Genomic DNA, 27,963 nt, shown 5'->3' with positions numbered 1-27,963 from the left:
GATCTTTAGAACTAAGTAGACCTAGAATCCAATTCTTGAGCCTTTAGCAACAAAAACATAAAAACAAATGAAAAAGGAAGTTATAACAAAAATAAGACAAACCCAGAAAAGGAGAAAAACTCAAGCATCTCTAAAAAAAAATCAAAACCTCAAAAGAAAAAAATTAGTCTGCTTATTAAAAAAATTGAATTCTTCAAAGAAATGATGCAAGAGTTAGTTTGGAAAAGATAGGTGGTAACTGGAGGAGAATCTTGGGGAAAGGATCAGTACTTCAACAAAGAGATATGAAACTTTATTCTAGTGACAAACTCCATAAAAATCAGTAGACCAAATGGAAATTTAAAAAAAAATAAACTTTCAGTGATATATTTCTTACATTATAATTATGCCGAGTTGTCCCATGTATCAACTATTTTTAGAAAGGGAAAAAAAAACAAACACTAGCACAACTAGTTGATATATTGAGAAATATATAATATTTATAATGAAGTATCAAGTTTTGGGAGAGCAATTCAGAATGTGAGGTGCTCAAAAGTTATTATCTTAAAAAACCCTTCTTTGTGGTAAAAAAAAAAAATAATAATTGCATGGAATAATCAAAATGATTTAGTACCTGGCTGTGAGTAAAGGAATAACATTGTAAGGTCAGAGGGAAGAAGCAGAATAATAGGATGGGGTCTAGAGAGTTAGGAAAGGTCCTAGACTGATGATAAACTCAGATGCCCATTATGTCTCACTGCATGAGGAGATACCTGAAAGTGTGGCATGTTAATAAAGAATGATGAAGGTGCTTTGGTCACAAAGATTATTCGTAGGGTGAGAATGTTTCCAGTGGGCCTGCTCAGGGGAGGAAGGGCCCTTTATCTGCAAGATCGTTTGGATTGAGTAAGCTTTAGTCATGATGATAAAATGATTGTCCCAGGAAAGTGCTAAGTCTCCCCTTTGTCTTCAATGGGAACAAGATGAACTAGGTTAGGATTCACATCATTCCTGACAATGGCTGTACCACATCATGTAACGTAGAATATATGACATGTTTGGGCCTCCTAGCTCCATAAATTGGGCTTGTCCTTTAATTTTTCAGATAGAAATTAACTTCAAGAAACATTGATATGGTCTCTGAAACCAGCTTATTCTCTGCCCTTATCAAGAAGGAGCCCATCTAGCTATTATCAATCTTAAGTACACAAATGAGTACAAAAAGAAAACTAGTTCTCCCAGATTATTTGTATAGAATGATAGGTGAAATTTTTATCAGCCTCCATTGATCAATCCTCTCTGAGACTGTCTTGATTAGCATATCTTTAGACCGGTCTGGGATCTGGTCTATCAGCAATATTCCACCTGATTCCTTTATCCCTCCTGAGCTACCAAACTCTGTTTCCTCTGCTTAAATCCTCCACTCCTCTGAATCTTTAAAAGTTGTGTGCCCTGAAATGCAAACCCACTCATTCATTTATGACTCAGCACTGTAATTGCTTGAGTCCGAGAAGCTCTTTTCTGTAAATAAAATGGCACTTATTTGTAACCTGTGATGGATGCCTATGATATAATTTTTTTATGCTGTGAACTGAGTATTATGCTATTTTAAATACTTTACAATTATCTCTCCTAAATCTATTAATATTTACTATTCCTGGTGCCTATTTTCACTCTTGGTTAAGAATTCTTAAAACAAGGTCAAAAGAATGAGAAAAAAAAAATAGAAGAAAATTGGTAATATTGAATAGTTTGTCTTTTCCAACTTTCTTAAATGCTCCTTCCAGATGAGTCCAGAGGGTTAAGGTCACAGTTCAATCATAGTATAGGCACCATGAATGGCCCATAAATGGGGAAAAAATTCCTTCCCTTGCTCTCCCATGCTTCCATTCCATCTGGTTGTTCTGAAAGTTTCTCCTTAGTTTCAGGTGCCAGATCATCCTCATCAAATAAGGAGTTTGAGCCATGGTGATCTTAAATTCAGGATTCCACCCAGAGCAATCAAGATGCCTGGGATTCAAGCTGGAAGGTTTTGGATTTAGGACTGGGACTGTACTCTGTGGAAACTGCCCCAAACTCTGAACCTAAACCATTCATTTCCTTTTCCTTTCTTGATTGGTTTTGGAGGTGAAGGTAAAAGAAAGCAACTAAAATTGTGTTGTAATTGGATAATAGCCTATTTGAATTAATATACATTTTCCCTGGGAATTCTGCCTTTTAACCTGGCCAATCCCAGGCTTTTCTCTCAAGGAAGGATCTGAGTGCTTTTAATTCACACACACACACACACACACACACACACACACACACACACCCTAATTCTAAATATGAATGTGAAGTTAGAGTCTACACAGAAAGGAAATTAACTCTCACTGCCCAATGGTTTTTAAGGAGAAGAGAAAGGCCTTCATTATTAACATGGCTATGTATGAATGGGTACATTTCCTAGAAGAATAGAACTTGTGATTATAAAATTCAAAGAAGCAAACATATTCTTGTACATATTATTAGAACAGTCTTGCAAATAAAGAAAATGAGATTAAAAAGAGAAAGAAAAGTTTATGGAAACAATAAACTAGATACAAGGAAATGAATTGGGGCAATTAAGTGACCCCATCCCAAAAAAGCATGGGGAAAACAGGACAAGATACTTATAATGGCTATTGTCATCAGTACCCCAAATCATTTTGTACCTATTCACTGCCCACAACAAATATGTGTTTAGAATATTCTGTTGACCTAGGAATTAAAATGTAAAGCACTTGATGAGAATGAAAAGTATACTGAGATAGAATTTGGATTATAAATATAGTAAAACATACTAATAGCATAAATTCTGGAAAGGCTTTTGATAAAACCCAATACTCATTCCTATTTAAAATCCCAGAAATCAAAGGACCTTCCTTAATATGATTAGTACTATTTATTTAAATCCAAGAGCAAACCTATGTAATAGGGAAAAAGTAGAGGCTTTTCCAGTAAGATCAGGGATGTAGAGAACCAGAACTCTAAAGAGATATACTTAAGACTCAGTATGATTGATAAGATAATGATTCTCTAGCTAAGTACATACTTAGTGTGATACTTAATGTGATGTAATGATGTAATGCTCTATAGCTTGCATGTGCTCAGTATGATGTAGTGGCGTGGTACTGAAGTATTTAAAGGCTGAGGGAGGGACACAGGTCTCTCAGTCACAGACAGAAGAGAAAATGCCAGATTCCAAACTCCATCTTTGACCAGCCACAGTGGTCCTTCTACCTCCTTCACTCCTCCACTAAGACCAAAGACTCAGACTGATCTGAGGACCTCCAGAGTCTTGACTTTACAAGGGGGATAGCAAAGATGCCCATTCTCACTACAATTATTTAATATACTGCTTAAAATGCCAGTTATAGCAATAAAACCAAAAAAAAAAAAAAATTGAGAGGATAAGCATAGTCAAAGAAGAAATAAAATTATTGCTTTTTGCAAATGTTAGGAAGTGTATTTAGAATATGCTGGGGAGTCTACTAAAAATTAAATCATTTCAATAAAGTTGCAAACTGTATAATAAATCCTCATAAATCATTAGCATTCCTATGTAAAAACAAAACTAGTAGAAAGAGCTAGAAAGAGAAATTCCAATCAAAATAGATTTAGAAGCTATAAAATACTTGTGAGAATATAAAAGTAGTAATATAGTATTTAATAAACCTGAAGACCTCCAATTATTGAGGGAAGGATTCACTATTTGACAATTGTCAATAAAATTAGCAGTCTAGTAAACATTATTTAGACCAATATTTCATATTATATACCAAGAAAAGTTCCAAATGGATGTAACCTAGATATAAAAAAGTCATGTAAGCAAATTAGATCAGTGAAGAAGAAAATTACCTTTTGTATCAATGGATAGAAGAGTTTATGACTAAAAAGAAGTGATAGGTTAAGACAAGTTCTATTATGTAAAATGTTTTAAATTTTGCACAAATACAATACAATAAAAATAATGGAGAAACATTTAATTGGGAGGGGGAATATTTGTATTATATCCAGTAAATAAAAGAACAGATTCATGCAGTGGATAGAGCTCTAGTCCTGGTGAGAGGAGGAACTGAGTTCAAATATAACCGCAAACATTTACTAGCTATGTGAATCTGTCCAAGTCACTTCACTCCAATTGCCTTGCAAAAAAAACAAAAAAAAAATTGTGACAAAAAAATGAAAAATATCAAATATTGATGGGATGTGGGAAAAAATACTTGCTACTTATATTCATTCATTCAATCAGAACCCAAAGAAAGACTTAGTGGGACTTGGCCAGGGACCTTTTGTTGGCCCATTTATGGAAGTCAGAGTGATTTGGGTTTAAAGCATCGTCCTTAAGAAAGAAATCTAATCTGTGAACCCCAGGATATCTTAGAGGTTTCACTGATCAGAATTTATATTCCATTGAGCACAACATCTGCAGGGAAGAAAAAGAAAAGGAAAAGGGGGTGGGGGGAGAGAGAAAGGAAGGAAGAAAAGAAAACAGGAAGAAAGGAAGGGGGCAGGCCTGCATCCAGGCCTACTCCAGTGTTCCTGATCGATATCTTGTCCTGGACCCAGAGAGCTTCAGAGAAGAAGGTGAGCCTGCCCACCTGGCACAGCTCTCACTTAAATCCATTCACTTGCATGTCATGATTTCACCTCCCTAAAGCCATCGTTGTCATCTAGAATGAAGGATAAAAAACAACCCTTTGACCCAGTTTTACCAATGCTAGCCCTGTAGAGCAAAGAAATCCAGGGAAAAGGGTCTATAGACATAGCAGTTCTTTTTTTCTGGTAGCCAGAAATTGGCACCTAAGAGAATGTGCTTGGAGAATTGGAAAATTACTAAACAAATGGTGGTGTGTGAGTGGAATTTTGTTGTGTCAAATTATTAAATTGACAACTTAAGGGGAAATTGGGGAGAACTTTTTAAACTAAAGTAAAATAAAAAGGAGAGAACTAGGAGAACAATCTATATGATGAAAACACTATAATAAGCAATTTCAGAAGACTTTAGAGCTTTGGTAAATGTCATGAAAAACCACAAGTCCAAAAGGATAAAGATAAAATGTTCACTCACTTAATAGAGAGGTAAAGAAGTTAAAATGCAGAAAGAAAAATACATGTTCAGACATGGCTAATATGGGAATTTATTTTGTCAAATAATACTGGTAAGTATTGGATTGATTTTTCAAAGTTTTTTTTTTTTTTAATTTGTTAATTGGGTCAGGTGGTAGGACAAATTAACTTAAAAAAAAAAAAACCTTTGCCAACTGAAAAATAAAATTAAAAAATAAAATAACAAAAAAGTTTTAATGGAGTGCCATCCAATGAATTTTTGTCCTTTTTCGGAAAGAAATGAAAATTGGAGCAATTTAACCCAATGTAGGAAGAAAGAATATGAAAATATTGTCTAGGGATAAGCAGGTGAGAAGCATGGGTAATTCTAAAACTAATAAGCCGGAACAGTCAGTAGGGTACTACTACTCTCAACCAAACATTTAAGATTAGAAATATTGTCCAGGGGGCAGCTAGGTGGTGCAGTGAATAGAGCACCAGCCTTGAAGTCAGGAGGACCTGAGTTCAAATGTGACCTCAGACACTTAACACTTCCTAGCCGTGTGACCCTGGGCAAGTCACTTAACCCCAATTGCCTCAGCAAAAAAAAAAGAAATATTATCCAGCTTTTTAAAAAATCTCATGTCTAATGGAGAGCTCACCGTGTACTCTATTGACTATGCTGTGCTCTGCCCTTCTCCAGTAAAAAAACAAAAACAAAAACACTTAGGACTATTTGAAAAGGCATGCTAAAGTAAATGTGTCCTATCTATGAATACTGAACGATTCCCATGCTTTGAGGCAGCTGCATGGCTCATGGGATAGAGCCTAAGCCTAAAATTAAGAAACCCTCAATTCAAATCTAGCCTTATACATTTACTAGTTATTCAATCCTAGGCAAGTCACTCAATTTTTGTCTGCCTCAGTTTCCTTAACAGCAAATTGGGACAGCTAGATGGCAATGGATAGAGTACCATCCCTGAAATCAGGAGGACCTGTGTTCAAATCTGGCCTAAGACACTTAACACTTTCTAGCTATGTGACCCTGGCCAGGTATATCATTTAACCCCAATTGCCTCAGGGAAAAATATAAATAAATAATAGCATCTAAGTTCCAGAATTGTTGGGAGGATGAAATGAGATATTTAAAAAGTGAATAGCACCATGCCTGAAACATATTTTGATCAATGCCTTCCTTTCCTCCTTTTTCTCAAACAATTCTGTGAAATCAATTATATTTCCACTTTGCAGATGAAGAAATTGAGACTCAGAAATTAATTCATTTGAGCAATGTCACACTAGATTCAAGTCCAGTTCTCTCCTATTGCAAGTCCAATACTCTTTCTGCTAGCCACTCTGTTTCTAGTTATCATATCTTTGACAACATCCTTTGGGTTCTATTTAGCAGATTTGAGAAAAAATATTTCTAAAAATTGAACTGAGATTCTTGGAACAGATCAAGAAATAAGGGAGAGACTTTTTAGAAAAGAGGGCAAGGGAAAAAGGACAGGGATTCTTAGAAAGGTAGGAAGGAAACAATAGAAGTAAATTAGACATCTGAGTAAGAATGGTTATTTTTTTAAATTTATTTAGATTTTTTTTTCACAATATATATGAATAATTTTTTATAATATCCCTTGTATTCATTTTTCCAAATTATCCCCTCCTCCCTCCATTCCCTCCCCCCGATGACAGGCAATCCCATACATTTTACATGTGTTTGAGTAAGAATGGTTAAAAAAAAAAAAAGGAGGGGAGAAGAAGAAACAGTGAGAAAAAATAGAATGGAGTCAAATTGTAACTTTGGAGAGTAATTGTAACTTTGAATGTGAATGGGATGAACTCACCCATTAAAAGGAAACAGAAAACAGAATGGAGTAAAAACCAGAATCTGACAACATATTGTTGATAAGAAACATTTAAAAATGAAAGATACATGAAGAATAAAAATAAAGCATTGGGATAAATTTTGCTCAATTACAAAAAAATGCATTCTTTCAGATTATAATGTAATAAAATTATATTTAATAAAGGAGGATAAAAATGCAAGTTAAAAAAGTAATTGGAGACTAAACAGTATTGTGATACAACTGAGGCTTAAAAAAAAAAGCAGAGGTAGCAATCATGATCTCAAAGTTAAAGTTAAAATAGATTTAATTAAAAGAGATAAACAGGGAAATTAATTATAATAAAAGGTACCATAAAAATTGAAGTAATATCAATACTAAATCTATATGTACCAAATGCTATAACATTTAATTTTTAAAGGAAAGGCTTAAATTAATAACAGGTAAAAATAGAAAGCAAACCTCTAACAGTGGGAGCTTCAATCTTCTTCTTTTAGAACTAGGTAAATCCAAACAAAAAATAAATAAGAAAGAGATGAAGAGAATCTTAAATATCTGGAGAGAATTGACTGGGAATAAAAGGCAATAAATCTTTTTTCTCAATGGTACCTTTACAAAAAAAAAATTGATCATAAAATAGGCTAAGAACTTTATAATTAAAAACAAATAAACATTAAATGCATCCTTTCATATTATAATGTAATACAATTATATTTAACAAGGGATTATGGAAATACAAATTAAAAACTAATTGGAGACTAAACAATCTAATCTTTAAGAATGAGTGGGTCAAAGAACAGGTCACAGAAACAATAAATAATTTTATTAAAGAGAATGATTGTATTGAGACAATATGTTAAAACCTATGGGATACAGCAAAAACAACTATAAGGAAACTTTTTATCTCTAAATGTTTATATCAATAAAATAGAGAAGAAGCAGACTAATGAATTGGGTATGCATTTAAAAAACCAGAAAAAGAACAAATTGAAACTCTCCAACTAAATACCAGATTGGAAATCCTAAAAATTAAAGGTTAAATTAATCAAATTGAATGTAACAAAAGCATTGATTTAATTAATAAAGCTAGATGTTGGTTTTATGAAAAAAAAATTTTTAAATAGAGAAGGCATTGGCTAATATGATTTTTTAAGTGAAAAGAAAACCAAACACTAATATCAAAAATTAAAAGAGTGAATATATCATTCATTAAGATGAAATCAAAACAATTAAAGCTATTTTGTTCAATTATATGCCAATAAATTGAAATTTTTAAGTGAAATGGAAGAATACTTTAAAAAAAATAAAAACTGCCTAGATCAATAGAAAAGGAAATAGAAAATACAAATAAACCTATATGGGGGGATAAGGGAGAATTAGCAGGACATAAGTGAGTTTTCTAAGAAAAAAGTTTCAAGATCAGATGGATTTACAAGTGAATTTTACCAAACATTTAAAGATCAATTAAATCCAATATTAAATAAATTATTTTGGAAAAATCAATTAAAAAAAAAAGTCCTACCAAACTTCTTTTATGAAACAAATATGGTACTGATACTTAAGCGAAGAAAAATAAAAACATAAAAAGAAAATTATAGAACACTTTCACACTTGAATATCAATACAAAAATTCTAAATATAATCCTGGGGTGAGAAGATTACAAAATAATCCTAAAGATAATACCTAGTGACCAAGTGGGATTTATACTAGGAATGTAGGAATGGTTTAACATAAGGAAAACTATAAACATAATTGACTATATCAATAACAAAAGTAACAAAACTCATATAATTATATAAATAGATGTAGAAAAGGTTTTTGACAAAATACAGCATCCATTCCTGTTTAAAAAAAAAAAAGCATAACTATAAAATTTTTTTTCTTAAAAATGATAAGAAGTATCTATCTGAAACAGTGACCATTATTTGTAATGGGAAAAAGCTAAAAATTGTCACACTAAAATAAAGGATGCCTCATCACCAGTATTATTCAATATTGTATTAGAAATGTTAGGGGCAGCAAGAAATACAAAGAGAAATTCCATTTAAAATAATTGCCGATAGTATAAAATATTTGGAAATCTATCTGCCAAGGGAAAGTCAGGAACTATGAGCAAAAAAAGTCAGATCTAAACAATTGGAAAAATATTAAGTGCTCTTAGATAGGTTGAACAAATATAATAAAGATGACAATACTACCTAAACTAATCTATTTATTTAGTGCTCTACCAGACTCCCGAGAAACTATTTTAATGACCTAGAGAAAATAACAATAAAATTCAAATGAAAGCACAAAAGGTCAAGAATTTCAAGGGAACTAATGAAAAAAAAAAAAAAATCAAATGAAGATGGCCTAGCTGTACCCTGATCTAAAACATAAAGCAGTGGTCACGAAAACCATTTGGTATTGATTAAGAAATAGACTAGTTGATCAGAATAGGTTAGGTTCACAAGACAAAATAATCAATAACTCTAGCAATCTAGTGTTTGACAAATCCAAAGACCCCAACTTTTGGGATAAGAATTCATTATTTGACAAAAACTGCTGGGAAAACTGGAAATTAGTATGGCAAAAACTAGACATTGACCCACACTTAACACTGTACACCAAGATAAAATCAAAATGGGTTCATGATTTAGGCATAAAGAATGAGATTATAAATAAATTAGAAGAACATAGCATAGTTTACCTTTCAGACTTGTGGAGGAGGAAGGAATTTGTGACCAAAGAAGAACTAGAGATCATTATTGATCACAAAATAGAAAATTTTTATTATATCAAGTTAAAAAGCTTTTGTACAAACAAAAGTAATGCAGACAAGATTAGAAGGGAAGCAATAAATTGGGAAAACATTTTTATAGTTAAAGGTTCTAATAAAGGCCTCATTTCCAAAATATATAGAGAATTGACTCTAATTTAAAAGAAATCAAGCCATTCTCCAATTGATAAATGGTCAAAGGATATGAACAATTTCCAGATGATGAAATTGAAACTATTTTTACTCATATGAAAAAGTGTTCCAAATCATTATTGATCAGAGAAATGCAAATTAAGACAACTCTGAGATACCACTACACACCTGTCAGATTGGCTAGGATGACAGGAAAAGATAATGACAAATATAAGAGGGGATGTGGGAAAACTGGGACACTGATACCTTGTTGGTGGAACTGTGAATGGATCCAGCCTTTCTGGAGAGGAATCTGGAACTATATTCAAATAGTTATCAAACTGTGCATACCCTTTGATCCAGCAGTGTTATTACTGGGCTTATATCCCAAAAAAATCTTAAAGAAGGGAAAGGGACCCATATATGCAAAAATGTGGCAGCCCTTTTCATAGTGACTAGAAACTGGAAATTGAATGGCTATCCATCAATTGGAGAATGGTATATGGATGTTATGGAATATTATTGTTCTGTAAGAAATGACCAGCAGGATGATTTCAGAAAGATCTGGAGAGACTTCCATGAATTGATGCTAAATGAAATGAGCAGAACTAGGAGATCATTATACACTTCAACAATGATACTGTATGAGGATGTATCTGATGGAAGTGGCTATCTCAGGTAATGAGAGGATCCAATTCTGATGAAAGTAGCTCTTTTCAACAATGAGAGGATCCAAATCATCCATGATGAACAGAACCAGCTACACCCAGCAAAAGAACACTGGGAAATGAGTGTGGACCACAACATAAGATTTACACTTTCTGTTGTTGTTTGTTTGCATTTTTGTTTTTCTTCCCAGGTTATTTTTACCTTCTTTTCAAATCTGATTTTCTTGTACAACAAGAGAATTGTATAAATATGTACACATATATTGTATTTAACATATACTTTAACATGTTTAACATGTATGGGACTGCCTGCCATCCAGGGGAGAGGAGGGGAACAGAAGTGTTTGCAAGAGTCAGTGTTGAAAAATTACCCATGCATGTGTTTTGTCAATAAAAATCTATAATAATAATAATAAAAAGGAAAAAAAAAAAAAAGAAATGCTGGAAGCAGCTAACTGGCATAGTGGATAGAGCCCTAGCCCTGAAGTTAGAAGGACCTGAGTTCAGGGGCCTCAGACACTTAATACTTGCCTGCTGTGTGATCCTGAGCAAGTCACTTAACCCCAATTGCCTCAGCAAAAAAAAAGAAAAAAGAAAGAAAGAAAAGAAAAAAGAAATGCTAGCAATAGCAATAAATAAAGGAAAAGAAATTGAAGAAATCTGAATAGACAATGAGATAATAAAATTATCTCTTTCATAGACAACATGATGATATACTTGGAAAATTCTTTGGATTCAACTAAAAAACTAGTTGAAACAATAATTTTTAACAAAGTAACATGATACAAAATAAACTCACATAAATCATCAACATTTCTATATATCCCCCAAAAAAATCCTACAACAAGAGATACTCCATTTAAAATAACCATAGACAGCATAGAATCCCCAGGAGTATACCATCCAAGACAAATCTAGGAACTACATGAATATGATTATAAAATACCTTTTATACAGATTTAAATAATTGGAGAAATGTTAATTATTCATGGGTGAGCAGAACCAGTATAATAAAAATGACAATTATGCTGAAATGCATCTACTTATTCAATGCCACCCCAATTAAATTATCAAATAAAAATATTATTGAGCCAGAAAAAAAGTAACAGAATTCATCTGACAGAACAAAAGGTAAGAATATCAAAGGAATTACTTATTAAAATTTAAAGGAAAGGGACTTGTCACTACTAGATCATGAACTATATCAGCAATTATCAAAACTATCTGGTACTGACCAAAAAATAGAAAGGTGGATCAGTGAAACAAATTAGACATAAAATATACAGTAGTAAATTATTATAGTACCTTTGTGATTAACAGATGTTAAGATGTAAATTTGGGGATAAGAATTCAATATTTGATAAAAAAAATTGTTGGGAAAATTAGAATGTAGTCTGGCAGAAACTGCATATAAGCCGATATTTTATGCCATCAAAATGGATACATGATCTAAATATAAAGGGAGATATAATTAGTGAATTAGAAGAATGTGGCACATATTACTTATCAGATTATGGATAGGAGAATTTATGAATAAACATAGTGAGATACAAAATAGATAATTTTCATTACATTAAATTTAAAAAGGTTTGGACAAATAAAGTCAATGTAGCTAAGATTACAAGGAAAGCAGAAAATGGGGGAAAGGTTTTATAGTTTCTCAGATAAAGGACTCATCCCAAATACACAGAGAATTTTGTCAGATTTTTAGGAATATGAGTCATTTCCCAAATGATAAATGGTCAAAGGATATGAGCAGGTAGGTTTTTTGATGAAGAAATCAAAGCTATATATAATCACATAAAAAGTTCTAAATCATTATTGACTAGAGAAATGCAAATTAATTGATAAATCCTCTTACTCCTATGAGCTTGGCTAATATGATAAAAGGGGAAAATAATAAACGTTGGAAGGGATGTGGAAAATTGGGACACTAATAAACTGTTGGGGGAATCTGTGAGATGATTCATTCATTTTGGAGAGCAATCTGGAATTATGCCCAAAGAACAATAAAACTGCACCCAGCAATACCACAGTTAGTTCTATGTCCCAATTAGGTGATCAGAGAAAAAGGAAATAAACCCATATGTACTAGAATATTTCTAGTAGCTCTCTTTGTGATGGCAAAAAGGGAATAACTAAACAAGTTGTGGTGTAGGATTATGATGGAATAAAAAATGATGAGCAGCTTGATTTAAAAAAAAGAACACAGAAAAACAACATAAAATAGCAAAGAGTGAAATGACCAGAACCAAGATATAGCTATATTGTTCAAAGAATAACTGGGAATAACTAAATTATTCTGAGATTACTAAATTCAGAACAATTGCAAAGGATCTATGAAGGAAAATGCTATCTCTCTCCAGAGAAATAGACCTATACATAGTATGGTTTTTCATATATGCATGTGTTTATATATCTAATATATAAACATATGTATATGTGTGTATTTGTGTCAAATAGTGGCCTTTTCTAGTGCAGGTTAGGAACAAAGGAGAGGAGATAGTTTAGAACTTAAAATGTAACAAAAAATTTTTTAATTTAAAATGTTTTAATTGAAATGGATGACTTGAATAAAAGATGCATGAAATTAAGCTACAAATTAGAGGTAAGGGATCCTGAGGTGAGAAAATGTGAATCACAAGAAGAAGGCAGAAGACAATGATAATTTCTATTGTGGGATTGGGGTGCTAATTCCAATTCCTATATTACTTTCTCCCTCCTAGTTAGGAAAGGACTTAATAACCCTGAGAGAGAGTCAATGTTCAGGATGAATCAATACCCAAAGTTCTTTTGGGGGCCAACTAAAGAAAGGAAGTTCAAGATTGGAGAAACTTGAGGAGAGAGCCAGAATTGGGGATGAAAACCTCCCATTTCTGCTTTTTTCCCCACTGATTTGTGATTGCCAACCTGTGTACCTTATTAGTATCTTTGAGAGAACTCCAAAAACTTCAAGAAGGATAGTAACAAGAGTGACCAAGGCTGGGCAGACATGGATAAACTGTGACCTGCATCAAATGGAAGAGATGTCCAAATCTAAGAGAATTAAGATCCATTAGTGATTTTGAGGGGTTTTTGTCTCTAGATGGCAGTATACACTTAGTGCTGTGCTTTACATGTCTGTTACCCAAGCATGACAGTTTCTGCCTTTTTTCCTAGCTCAATTAATCTCATGTGTGTGTATATCTGTCTTATGAAGTCTGAGGAATATAAAACTTACATTTCTATATTACATTTTCTATATAATATATTAAATATTTTGCTGGATACTACTTTGTATTTCTCCTAGTCTTCTGCCTTGCATGTAGTGGGTGGGTGCTTAAGAAATGGTTGTTCAATCAAAATGCTGAAGCAAATGCAATTCTTAAGTTTAATGAAGAATAGAGACATCTGGGTGGAGAAAACAGTGAACTGATCATAGATTCAGGATGGACTGGGTTTGGATCCTGGATTTCTAACTCTAGGTAAGTCACTTAAACCTTTAAAGCCTTTAAACAACTTTCTGAGACTACAAGTTACAGGACTATAGTTGTTGAACTCCGTGTAAAGTAAGTTCCCTTTCTTAGCAGAATCGTTTAGACAACCAGGAGAAAAAAAGAAAAGAAAAAAAAAAAAAAAGATGCTAGGGTAATAGATAGAGGACTGCCCCAGGAGGGATTAGGAAGACTTGGGTTTGGGTCTTGTCCTTGACACATGCTGATTGTGATCAAGGGTGAGTCACTGATGAAATCACAAATTGAGATTTAAAAAAAGAGAGAGCAAGAGAAGGAGTTTCCAAAGTAGAAGACAACATTGAATAAACAATGTCACCTTCTAGGAAGAACTCAATCTAGTTACCAAATATCAAATGGCTATTCCTCCTAAAGTTCCCACTCACAGTAACTCAGTGGGAAAATATAAATTCAGGAGTGCAATGACTCATCTGTCATTGCTGATCCAGGATAAAGTTCATGCAGATTGTTACTTCAGCTTCCACCCTCCTGTTCTACATCTGTTCCCCTTGCCTGTGATTCCTCACGTAGATTGGATTTAAGAGTTTAGTTATTAATGGAGTTATCTGTGATTTTTATGCTTCAATGTATTCATTCACCTAAAAAATTATGTGTAATATATGTATTTTGTTCTAAAATGCATAAAATATTATAAATATAGTTATGAAACTATTTTTAAAACAAGTTCATAGATCCCTAATTAATAAACTCTGATTTAAATGTTGAGGCAGTGGGGGAAAGCACTGTATTTTAAGAATTTAGGTTTACTTTCTGGTTCTGCTATTTAATGCATCTATGACTTTGCACAAGTCACTGGTGCTGAATCAGGTTCACAGACAAGTGACATGACTTCAAATCACATGATCATAGATTTCAGAGTTGAAAGGAAAAAAGCAAACTTAATGATTTACCCAAAATAAAACAGCCAGTGGGAGAGTTAGGACTGAAACTAAAAGCCCCTGACTTTCACTCTTGAACTATTTCTACTTACACATGTAACAGAGAATACTACAACTACTTTTAGAAAAATATTTTATAATGCATACTTTTCTCTAAAGTAGTCTTTTCCCTTCTTCCCTTCCCAATTACTATAAATTAGAGGTCTGCCCTATTTTTGAAGAGTTGATTTCTTCTCTGGAGCTGATTATAAAATTAGTTATCCAGTAATGCTGCATGGGGTACTGAGGAGGCAAAGGCAATGCTTGGCTTCTGTGAACATTTATCTTCACCAGAAAGGGAGGGGTTATGAACCCTTATGTTTTCCTCTAAAGTATGTTTTTTTCTCTTTAACAGAATCTGGCAGTTAAATATACCCTGGCAAAAGATTGTAGGGACTGCTGATTGCAATGCTTATGGAACAGATATATATTTCAACTTGGCTATCAGATTGCTCTGAAATTCACATGTTTTATAAAATGCTCCAGAATTAACAACAATGACTTTGAAGAAAATCAATGTAAAAAATGTAAAATGGTGGATTTCCTCTCCTATTAGCTTTTTGTTTGTTTATTTATTTGATTTAATTTTGCTTTGAGATGTAGTTTTAATAAATAACTAAAAATAAGTAATGACTGGTGTGACAATCTTTAAAATAAAACTATTTCTTCCACTAAAGTCCTTCTACTTCTATTTAGTTTCTTCCACTAAAATCCTATTTTGATGCTTCACTGGAATAGAGATAATACTCTTTTTTTTTTTTTTGAAAAGTTATATTAGCAGTGTTATGACACACACACTTGTAGTCCCTTTTGCTGGAGAGACTGAGGCTGGCAGATTGCCTGAGCTTGGGAATTCTGAGCTGTAGTAAGGATAAACCTGATAAGGTATCTGAATAAAGTCTGGCACCAATATGGCATATGAGCTTCAGGAAGCAGAGGGCAACAAGGATGACCCACATTGGAAAATGTAACAGGTTAAAGCTTATGTTCCAACATGAGGTAGTATTGGGCCCTAATAGCTGTTGTACTTCAATCCTGGGGCACCATAGGGAGAACCAGTCAAAAAAAAAAAAAAGTAACTACATCCTATTATGTAGTTGCCGTGGTAGTGAGAGAAACTCACAACTTCTAGGAGTGCTGCCAGGATGGGAGAGAAGAGAAATCTTCAGCTAAGCCTTTCTACCATTCTTCTCCAAACAACTTTAAAATGATTCTTCAAAATGAATGGCAGCTAGGTGGTGCAACAGATAGAGTACTGAACCTGGATCAGGAAAACTCATCTTCCTGATTTCAAATCACTTACTAGCTGTGTAATTCTAGTTGCCTCTATTTCCTCATCTGTAAAATGAGCTGGAGAAAGAAATGGCAAAATATTTCAGGATCCTTGCCAAGAAAACCCCAAAATGGGGCCACGAAGAGTAGGACATCACTGAAATAACTAAACAACCACAATTCAAAGCAAATTCTGGAGCAGCATTTGTTGCCACATGTTGGAGCCAACAAGGGGTCATTCTTTCAGTCCAAAACAAAAGGTCAAAAAAAGAGATCTGATCATTTCTGGGCCAGAGTTCAAGGATAAGGAACAGCACTTTGATTCTAGCAGAAGTGGAAGCCCTGAGCAGTTAGTATCATTTCTGGTCCCAAAGGATCAGGATCTCTAGGGAACAATATCATTAGCAATCCAAACGGGTCATGGAATCCTTCTTTGGTAGAAATCATAGGTCCTTCCTGGCTAAAAGAGCAGAGCAGAGACAAGGAGAGCAATGGCCACATCTCTCCCAAGACTACACTACCTTGGAAGCAAGCATTGAAAACTTCTAAACCCCAGAAACTAGCTCTGAAAACAGCAATGTGAGAGACCTCACTACCTGCTTTGCTCACTACTTACAGTCACTATTACTTTACTGTTTAATTTTTGAAAGTAATAGACTATTGAGAGAAGATTTAGATTCAGATATTGGGAGAAACAGCCAAGTTAATCTCTTATGAAAGTCTTTTGTAAGAGAACCCAAATGGTTACATTTCTAGAGCCTAGAAAGTAGCAAGACTTCCAAAAAGTATTTTCTCCCTGAAGTAAATGTGACACTAAAATGCCACAGGATCTCCAGTTCCAAGACTGAAGGCCCTTTTTATAAAGACAAGGTACTCTACTGTTGTAAAGCAAGTTTTCTGCAGCTGCAGGCAAACCTCTTTCCCCTTTGCATGTTCCTGCCTGCTTGATCAGTAGAGCAATGTATTGCTATGCTGAATGACATGTGGCAAGTGCTAATTCTGCTATCAGGATATGGAGGCACTGAGGGATAGCCACTGGCCAGCTGCTCCCCGTGTAGAAGGAAGAGAGACAAGGGAGTGCTGGTCAGGAGCTATTTCAAAGGTTAGTGCATCCACCCTTCAGAAAAACAGGCTGGGTGTGAATTCAATAGCATAGATGTTGGAAGTGGAATAAGTAAGTACCAAGAGAAGGGGGAAGGAAAGAAGAGAAAGCAGAGAAAAAAGAAGGAAGAGAAAGACAGAGGGGAGTCAGGCAGAGGACGGAGAAGACATTAGGGAGAGACTGGATAAGAGCAGGCTAGGGGAAGTGAAGGAAAGGAGAAAGAAAAGGCTAGAAGAGAAAACGGAAGGGAAAGGAAATAGGAGGGAGACAGAGACGAGGAGAGAAAGAGAGAATCCAAGGGAAGTGGGGCACACACTGGAGAGCCAGAAAAGGAGGCAGAGGGAGCTCACTAATCCTGATGAATAAATAGTATTTTGCAAATGGGGTTCTTCTCTCCAGGCCATCTAGGCGGAGAATGAACAAGATGCTTGGATGCTCAGGAAATCGCATCTCTGCTTTGTGTGAACTGAAGGATGAAACTCGAGGTTCAGAAACTATAGCTCAACGAACTGTTGGAGGATTTCAGAATCCCCTCGATTCAAGTAGGATTATTTCTTTCTCTTCGGCCTTGGACACTTAAAAAAAAAAAAAAAAAAAAAAAAAAAAGCCCCGGCTTCCCACGGTTTCAAAAGGCTGGTCCAATTAAAATCAAATATCATTAGACACTTTAGATTGGCGAGTGGCTTTCTAATTCTTCCAGGCATCTCTGACCCCCTGGAAAGGGGCAAAAAGGATTGCAGGTGCGGAAGATAAACTTCCCCCCACCACACTCTTGCCCAAGGCAGGCCTTCGCTCCAAGTTTCATTAAACTGGGTTGTTTGGAATAAGTCTGTCTATCGTTGCAGGGAGGCTTCTGAAATAAAAGCCCACAGCATTTCTTTTCTACCATACACACAAGGGTGAGGGGAGGGGTTAGAGCCCGGATCGTTCCACCTGCTACCCCCTCAGCCCGGTCCCCGAGGCTTCTAAAGCTTCCCGACGCCCTGCTCCTCGGCGCTCCTTTTGGCCGCTGCTTTCACACGGGTGGAGATGCTTTGGCTTTTTTCCCCACCCAGCCCCGGTCCCGACCTTCGAGGGCGGGAAATAATTGCCACAGGTGGAAACCAGGAGCGAGCAGAGCTCTTTCTTTGTTTGCACTCAGCTCCCCAGGGAGGAATGGGGAGAGCGGGAGGGAGAGGAGACAGAAAACCAGAGGCAACAAGAATCATTTGAATAATGCGGAGTTGGGGGAGAAGGAGGAGAAGAGGAAGAGGGTCCAGGGAGAGGGAGAGGAAGGAGGGAGAAGTAAAAGAAAGGAAAAAAAAGGGGGGAGGGAGATAGAGGAGAGAGGAAGAGGAAAGGGGAAGGAGAGAGGGAGGGGACTAGATTCTACAGTCCAACCTTGGACAAAAGAGAAGGCTCTTTTGAAGAAATAGATTATCTTTTTTTTAAATTCAAAGTCAACTGACCAAAGTTCTTACTACAAGTCACCATCCCTCCCCTCTATATTTCTGTGCAATTTGCAACAGCAACATAGGAGGGGTGTGTGTGTGTGTGTGTGTGTGTGTGTGTGTGTGTGTGTGTGTGTGTGTTTCAATTGCAAAAGGACTGTCATCCAAATGAACTGGAAGTACCCTAATGAATTGCTTCCATTAATAAAGCTGGATAAGAAGGTGAGTTGGACTAAGCTTATAAGCTTACTGATTGAGTGACAGAATTTAGTCAGTCCGAGGCTGTCCAATATAGTTTATTCAATCTATTCCGGCAAACTTAAGTGAAAGTGAATTAGAAGTCAATAGAAACGGCCTTACTCTTAGTTATATACAATGCCTGTCATTGAATAGAATCATAGGATCATAGACCTAGATCTAGAATCAAGTAAGCAAACATTATTCAGTGCCTACTGTGTGCCAAATACTGTGTTAGGAGTTGGAGATAGATGAATCATCATCCTCATTCTCAACAATCATCATCATCTTCAAATAGTTCCTGCCCTCAAGGAGCATATAATCTTTTAAAAAAAAATATATATATATATATATGCAAAGATAGTTTTCAGCTTCACCCTTACAAAACCTTGCATTCCAAATTTTTCTTCCTCTCTTTCCCTCACCTCTTCCCCTAGATAGCAAGTAATCCAACATAGGTTACATAGTGCAATTCTTCTGTATATATTTCCACATTTATCATGTTGCACAAGAAAAATCAGATCAAAAAAGGGGGAAAAAGAGACATAAACTAAAATGAAAGCAAACAATAACAAAAAAGGTGAAAATATCATGTTGTAATGCATATTCAATCCCCACAGTCCTCTCCATGGATGCAGATAGTTCTCTCTATCACAGGTCTATTGGAATTGTCTTGAATCACTGCACAGTTGAGAAGAGCCAAGTCCATCACAGCTGATCATCACATAATCTTCTTGTTCCTGGGTACAATGATCTCTTGGTTCCACTCACTTCACTTAGCACCAATTCATATATGACTCTCCAAGGCTCTCTGAAATCATCCTGCTGGTCATTTCTTATTGAACAATAGTATTCCATAACATTCATATACCATAACTTATTAGGCATTCTCCACCTAATGGACATTCACTCAGTTTTCTAGTTCCTTGCCACTACAAAAAGGAAGGAGCATAAAGTCTTATAGAGTCTTACTGACATTACACATATAAATAGATGCAAAGTAGATGCAAGGTAAAATGGGAGGGGAGACATAGAGCAAGAGTCTCAGTTGCAACCTAATCCAACCCTATCAACATAATAGGTGGAGAGAGAGACAGAGACAGAAACAGAGATAGACAGAAAGACAGAGACACAGAAAGAGTCAGAGACACAGAAAGAGTCAGAGACACAGAGACAGACAGAGACACAGAGACAGACAGAGAAACAGAGACAGACAGAGACACAGAGAGACAGAGAGAACAAGCCAGGGAGACTAAATTGTTTGCTCAGGATCACACAGGAAAATAAGCATCAGAATCAGGATTTGAACATAGGCTCCCAAAGGCCAAAGCCACTGGTGCCCTTTCTGCTTTACTATACTGTCTCCCATCTATTCTCTCATTTTATCCTTTCCCAATTTGTAAGAATTATAGTGAGGATCTAGGGATGGGATTTTTTGAAAGGGGGGGAGAGTCAAGGAAGGTATAATAGTGGTGAAAGAAGAAGCCTTTCTCACAGATAGTGACTGTCTCTGCAGTATGCTTTTAACTGACAGTGGAAGAAATAGGAAGGCTTTCACTGAAATTATTACTTGCACTCCCATTTGAATGTCCAAAACTCTGCTTGCTAATAGAGATTATTTCCTTTGAAACTTAAAGGTTTTTCAGCTTTCAAAAATCTCTATTAAAATGGGGGGGAAAAAATTCCACTTAGCAACTTAGTGATTTAGTTCTGTGGTCTTTAAAGTGCAGCTACTACTACTCTAATGAGTGGCCATATATTTTATATATTTTTATTTATTTAATTTATTTATTTAAGTAAAAAATTAAACCTTATTTTTATATTTAATATACAGATTGATTCTGGGGCTATGTCAGACTGGCATATGTACACAAGGATTCCTAAGGAAAGAATGGAAGTTCCACTCTACAGAAAGATAGACATTGGTGTTTTCATTTGACAGCTAGCTTTCAACATAGGCACTGCACTTTACATGCACCTAATTAACTGGATTTTTAAATCCTGTCATCCAGTTTTAACTTAACTTCCAACAAAATATGAGACTGGCTCAAATTTTTTTTTGCAAAAAAAAATTGGAAGAAGGTTATACTAATGAGGAAAGATAAAAGGATTGTCAAGAATATGGCAACTTCTTTTATCATTATCCCTTTTTCTGTCACATGATAAGGTGAAAACATTGCCATCTCAATCATATCTAACAAGGCTAGCCAATAAAATTCAAAACTACCCATAAAATTATATTAAATATGTATTTTATCTACTATCATTAACAACTCGAATTAAATGTATACTGTTGAAATATTAGATAATGTTAGTGTGAAGCCATCATAATTTACAAGACATTCAAAAACCAAGTTTTTGTTCCCAAAGAAGATGATATACAAGATAAAAACTTCCATATCTGTATACTTTAAAAACTTAAAAATATAATTTTCTAATCTATTGGAAAAATTTTCAAATTAGAAGTTTGTATAAATTTCAGACTCATTTGTTAAAAACATAATTTTTTTAAAACTCCAACATCCTGATTGACATCACATAAAAGACAAACTTGTTAACTGAATTTCAACAAAACCTTTACATAACTACTGGATAAGACTGAAAAATTAATATCGTATTTTAATAAACATTACCAATAATGTACTTCTGCCATTTGGATCTATGATTCTTTTTTCAGCTATAATAGCTATTAAAAAACCAACAAGAATCTATTTGAATTGAAATTAAAACAAAACCTTCCAATTACTATATTATCATGTAAAATCAAGATCTCTATCTTGTATATGTTTTAGAAAATATGTAGCTATTCAGTCATATTCAATTCTTTGTAACCTCATGGACCATACTATGCATAGGGTTTTTCTTAGTAAAGATACTGTAGTGATTTGCCATTTCCTTTTGCTGAGGAATAAGGCATACAGAGGTTAAATGACGCCCAGGATCATACAACTAGTAAATGTCAGAGGCTGAATTTGAACTCAATTCCTCCCGAGGACCACTTACTCCATTCACTGAGCCAACTAGATGCCTCATTTTTTGTTTCATGTACATGTTTAAATGTATATCGATTACTATATATGCTCATGAAATACAATATACGTGTATAGTATCTTATGTATAGATTAATATGCATATGTTAGTGAAGTACTTGTTCTAAAATTTTTTATTGATGGGATGCATGGTTAAAAGAAATTTGAAGGCCACTACTTTAGCTGAAAGATTTTAAGCTAGTTGAGGGCAAGATCCTTCAGGATTCAAGAAGAGAATCTAGGTTTTGCTTTGGGAAGAAGGGAAATAGCAGGGGAGGGGATCCAAGATCAACAGATATTTCTAACTTTAGTTTTAGGCTGTCTTCTCTTCCAGCATAAGATGGAAAGGAGTAAAGGCAATTCATAACTCTCAATAAGATCTATATTGAGAGTTTATGGGGAAATTTCACTCACTGGAAAAGAAAGCTACAGATTGACTCCATTTTGCACAGTGCATAGAATATAGAAAGTACTTAATAAATGTTTTTAACTTCTGTTTTAACTATGTGATCAACTTGCAACATAATTTATGACACACAGATTAATTGTGTGACCAAGCACAAATCACTTAATCTCTTAGTCCTTTAGACAACTCTCTAAAACCAAAAATTACGTGGAAGATGCTGACCATTAGTAGAGAGTTTCATCATGGAAAATTCCTTAATAATGAAATCACAGGGCCAGTCCCTATTCCTATCTATTATGCATAGGGGATATAAAAACAGTTGCTACCTTGAACAAGCTTACATTTCTTCAGGAAAGACAACATCTACTTATATTGTTATATACAAAATAAAAATAAGGGGATTTTGTGGGGAAAAGCACTGGTCACTAGAAGTAATCAGGACAGACTTCATATGGAAGGTGGTGCTTGAATTCAGTCTTGATTGGAGTTTCTAAGAGATAGAGGTGAAGTGAAGAGGAATTTGTTCCAGGCATTGAGGTAAAGGGTAGAAAAAACAATGCAAAGACATGGAGATAGGAAATAAACAATTCATTGTATGGAAAATTGTATGAAGATCGGATTAATGATACCAGAGAGCATGTGAAAGGAAGTTGTGTCACAAGGCTGGAAAGGTAGCTTGGGATCAGGCTATGAAGGGCTTTCAATGCCAGAGAATTTTATGTTTGATCTTAGAGGTCTTTGGAGTTACTAAGGTTACTGAGTAAACAAAATGACATGGTTAGACTTGCATTTAAGGAAAATCAGTTTGGCAGTTGTGGGAAGAATTATGAATTAGAATAGGTAGGTGAGGATGGGAGGCCAATTAGAGGTTATCAGTCCATCAATAAGCATTTATTAAACCGTTTAAGATTCTAAGCACTGGAGGTACAATGACAAAAATGAAACAATCCCTGATTCCATTACCATTTCCATTCCAATTGGAAATCATGTACATGTATAAGAATATACAAAATATATCAATAAATATTTTGCGAGTGCTTATTATATGCCAGGCATTGTGTTAAGTGCTGAGAATACAAAATCAGGCTCCCAAGGAACTTATAGTCTAATGATAAAATTAATGTAAGATGATTTAGGGAGAAAGGGCACTAGCAACTGGTTGATTCAGAAAAGGCTTCTCATATGTATCACTTAAGATAATTTGTGAAGGAAACTAGGAATTCCAAGAAACAGAGGCAAGAAGGAAAATTATTGGAGACACACACAACTGAGGCAAAAAATATATAAGAACCTGAATAAGAGTTATGGATGTATGAATAAAGAGAAAAAGGTGGATACAAGAAGCTTTTCAGAGATAGAAACCTTAAGATTTGGCAACTGACTGGATATGTGGAGTGAGAGTGAAGTGTTAAGGAGATTACCAAAGTTTTAAACTAAATTAACTTGAATAATGGTGGTATCCTCAAAACTAATAAGAGAATTTGGAAGAGGGGTAGGTGTGGGGCAAATGATTATGAGATTAGGTTTGGACATATTGAATTTGGGGTGTCTACAGTTTTGAAATATTCGATTAGTAGTTAGTAATACAGGACTATAGGAGCAAGGCTAGCTGATGTAGGAATCATCAGCCTAATTATACTGATTAAATTTATAGAAACCAAAGAAGTCATATTAATAAACATTAGTTGCCTGAGAATAAGGGAAAGGTTAAATAAATCGTGCTACATTAATATAAGGTATTTAAAGCTGTCAAGTAAAAAAAAATTTGAAGAAGTCTGGGAAGATCTTTATGAAGTCAGTCAGTAAGTCAGCAAACATTTATTAAGCACCTACTATATGTTAAGTGGTGAGGATAAAAAGACAACACAGTCCCTGGTGTCCAGAAGCACATAGTCTAAAGGAAGGACCACACATAAACAAACACACAAGCTGTACACAGGATAAATAGAAAATAATCAAACAGAAAAGGCACTAAAACGCTGTATACTCTGCCCACAATCTAATCAGAGGAAAATCAAATGAAAATGAAGGGACAAAATGCCATAGTACCTTTTTTTCCCTATTAGGAACTCTTAGATGCAGTGACTGATAAATTGTTATGATATTCCATGTGCTGACACTAAATATAAACAGTAACTCGGCAGCATAGTACATAGCACACTGTACCTAGAGCCAAGAAAACCCAAATTCAAATAAGGTCTCAGACACTCACTAGCTATATGACTTTGGGCAAATGGTTTAATTTAATCTGGCTCAGTTTCTTGAGCTCTGAAATGGGGATAATAATAGCACTTTCTTCCAAATCTTTGTGAAGATAAAATGGTTTAATATTTGTAATTAATTTTGCCAACCTTAAAGTTTTACATAAATGCTTATTGATTGAAAAATGCATTATATTCTTTTTTTTTTATTGCAGCTGTTTGCAGATTAATAATTTCCCATACTAGAATGGGACTGTTCTTCATCTTTGTATCTCCCCAAAATGTCTAACAATTCTTTACACATAGTAAGAATGCAATGAACTCTTTGCTGAATTCAATTGCATTTTGCTCCTTCTCCATACTTGAATGCTGAAATACAAGGAGGGCATTTATTTCTTTGTACTTATCAAAGAATAAGAGCACCCTAACTAAAACCTGTCTTTAAGGGCCTCAAATTTCTAGCTACTTCATAGATAGAGACTGTCCTTTGGAGTTGCTTTGTATGCCTTCAGAATAAGGATGAAGTGGAGGAACTTTCTGGTCAGAACTGGATATGGCTGAATAGCTGGATTGATGACATACATTCAAACCACTCTCTAGTAGTTCAGGTGACCTACTTAGTTTGAAGGAAAAAGCCAGAGCTGAAGCAACAGGATGTACCTTTATGAACAAACCTTAAATAAGGCTTGGGAACACATGGAAATGTCACTGTATTGGCAGCAAACTGAGGTGTCTGGTGTCCAGTTTCTGCACATTTCCATTTTAATGGATTGTCTTTGTCTGAGAGCTTGAGTACCGGGACAGCGGCAAGGGGAGAATGCTGACTAACTGGTGAGGACAAGCTGAAGTATACACACTGAATCTTATCAAAGTGAGTTCTATCATTCAGCCATAACATGAAGTCTTTTCTTCTTTTCAGTTTACCTCAGCTCTAGTTCCAGTCTCTGGCTGTGTAAGGTGGTTCCAGGGAGAGAAAATTTATGCACTCAAAAAATGAAAACAAAAACAAAACAAAATTTAAAAATCCAACCCCAGGGGAAATGGAATACTTTGATTCCATATAATTTATAGGGGGGAAACCACAAAGATTAGAATAATTAGGATCTTTTGGACTGGAAATGAGACAAAGATTCCTTAAAGCATTCTCAGTTCCTATCCTTATTAACACTATTCCCCATCACCTTCTTTTAAGATCAAGTTATATTAAAAAGTTTTTCAGGTGCTCTTATTTTTTAAAAACATAAATGGTTTGTTACAAACTATTTTCAAATGGTAATACAATGAATTAAACTTGCATAGTAACTCTATTTATACAGTGTCCTCTTAGGGATACATGTTGGGAAGGCATTTCCACACATCCTCCCTACCCCCACCTCCAACAATCCTCTGGAGGTTAGAGACTTGTCTTTACACAATTGAGAGCAGCAGAAAGGAAAAGGACAAGGGACAGAGACTTCTCTTTTACTTTATCTGTGGAGCTCCAGCTCAGCAGCCAATTAAAAGTGTCCTCATGGCAACTGGGAAGCAGACAAAGGATATTCTGACTGCTGTGAACCAAGAGGGAAGGCAAGAGGTGGAAGCCCTTCCATCATGCATCCCCAAGAGGGGGGCTAAATTTAGCCGGTCTCTTCCATTAACTAGATAACTCCCTTATATGCAAAAGATTCAGCTTAACTGCATTTTGTGAGCAAATGAAATGTTTTATTGTTCTTTGGAGATCTCTGATAAATCTTAGCAAGTATCCCTCGTAGAATTAGTAGAACTTAGAATAATTCTCTGGTAGGTTAAGAAATTCCTGATGCAGCCCATTACTAGGATTTTTAACCATTTAGCAATGCAGTAACCTGAGTTGAAATTTGTAATAGAAAACTGTAAAGCATTTCATACTTTTGCTTTTACTCTGAAAAAGGCACAGAATCTGTTTTCTTCCTTTCTCACTTAGGCAAGTTATAGAAACTCCTCTAAGTAAGAGTAATAGTATCTAATCCTTAATAATTTCACAAGGGATAATAAGAATAAAGGAATATCAAATTAAAACTAGTTATCATAATATATCATGCTGGAATTAGTTCACACATATTTGCTAAGCAAAAAAAAAAAAAATTACTGTAATATGCTGCAGTTACACCCTGGTAAACCATCATAGCAGATGGGCTAAGTCACCTTATCGGTGACTTAAAGGGAGGTCTACCCTAAGCATGTGAAAACTTTTCCCAGCAAAAAAGATGGTTAAGAACAATTTGTTCCAATAGCCAAGACGATCCATCCACTGTAGTATGTGCTCAGAACATCAGTCTATGATATCATTAATCTTCTTCAATATGAAGGTAAACAACAAACAGGATTTCCAAAGGGATCAGAGGAAAAGTAAAAGGACTTATATGTACAAAAAAACATAGCAGCTCTCTACGTTATGACAAAGAATTGGAAAGTGAGAGGATGCCCATCAGTATTGGAAACAGTTGAACAAGTTATGGAATATGGATGTGATGAAATACTGTGCTATAAGAAATGACAAAGAAGAGGAGATTCAGAAAAACCTGGGAAGATTTACATGAACTGATGCAAAGTGAAGTGGGAAGAAATAAAAGATTATTGTACATAGTAATAATGATATTATATTAATAATCAACTTAAAAGATTTAGCTACTTTGATCAATAGTGATCCATGACAATTTCAAAGGACTCATGATAAAAAATGCCAACCACTTCTGAAGGGATAACTGATGAATCGAAGTATAGACTGAAGCATATTTTAGTTCACTTTGTTTTTCTTACTTGTTTTTTTTGAGACATGACTAATACGAAAATATGTTTTGCATGACTTCACGTGTATATTAGATAATGAGTATTGCATGCCTTCTCAATGAGTAGAGAAAGATCTAGAGGAAGGAAAGAATTTGAAATTTAAAATAAACAAATGAAAGTTAAAAAAAAAGAAATACATATTCTGTGGAGGAAAGAAATATACATTTACATGTATAGGGTATTCATAAAACTGGTTCTGCTTCTATTAACCTGATACACTAATTCAGTAATTGGATGCTTTGGAAATGACAAAGCAATTCCCTTATTGTTCACTGAGCAGGAAGAACTGTTGACTAAGTGCATCTTTAGAAGGGAATGAACTACACTTTTCTTTCTCTTCTTGGCTACATATTATACGTGGTATATTCTAATCTATCCCTGGAGGAGCTGGGAGAACAGATTCTCCTCCCCTCTCCCCATTAAGAAATGGCAAAATGGCAACTGTTCTCACATAGCTACTAGAGCAGGCATTTAGCTAAGCAAGCCAAGCCTGGAACTTGTACCTTGGCTGCAATTTAATTTCATGTTTCCTTTTCTGAGAATAGATGACCAATAGCAATCCTAAAACAGACACATCAATCTTGGAGACAACTT

Source organism: Sminthopsis crassicaudata, chromosome 1, assembly GCF_048593235.1.
Source record: "Sminthopsis crassicaudata isolate SCR6 chromosome 1, ASM4859323v1, whole genome shotgun sequence".
NCBI classification, from domain to species: domain Eukaryota; kingdom Metazoa; phylum Chordata; class Mammalia; order Dasyuromorphia; family Dasyuridae; genus Sminthopsis; species Sminthopsis crassicaudata.
Note: the sequence above shows the minus strand (reverse complement) of the source record.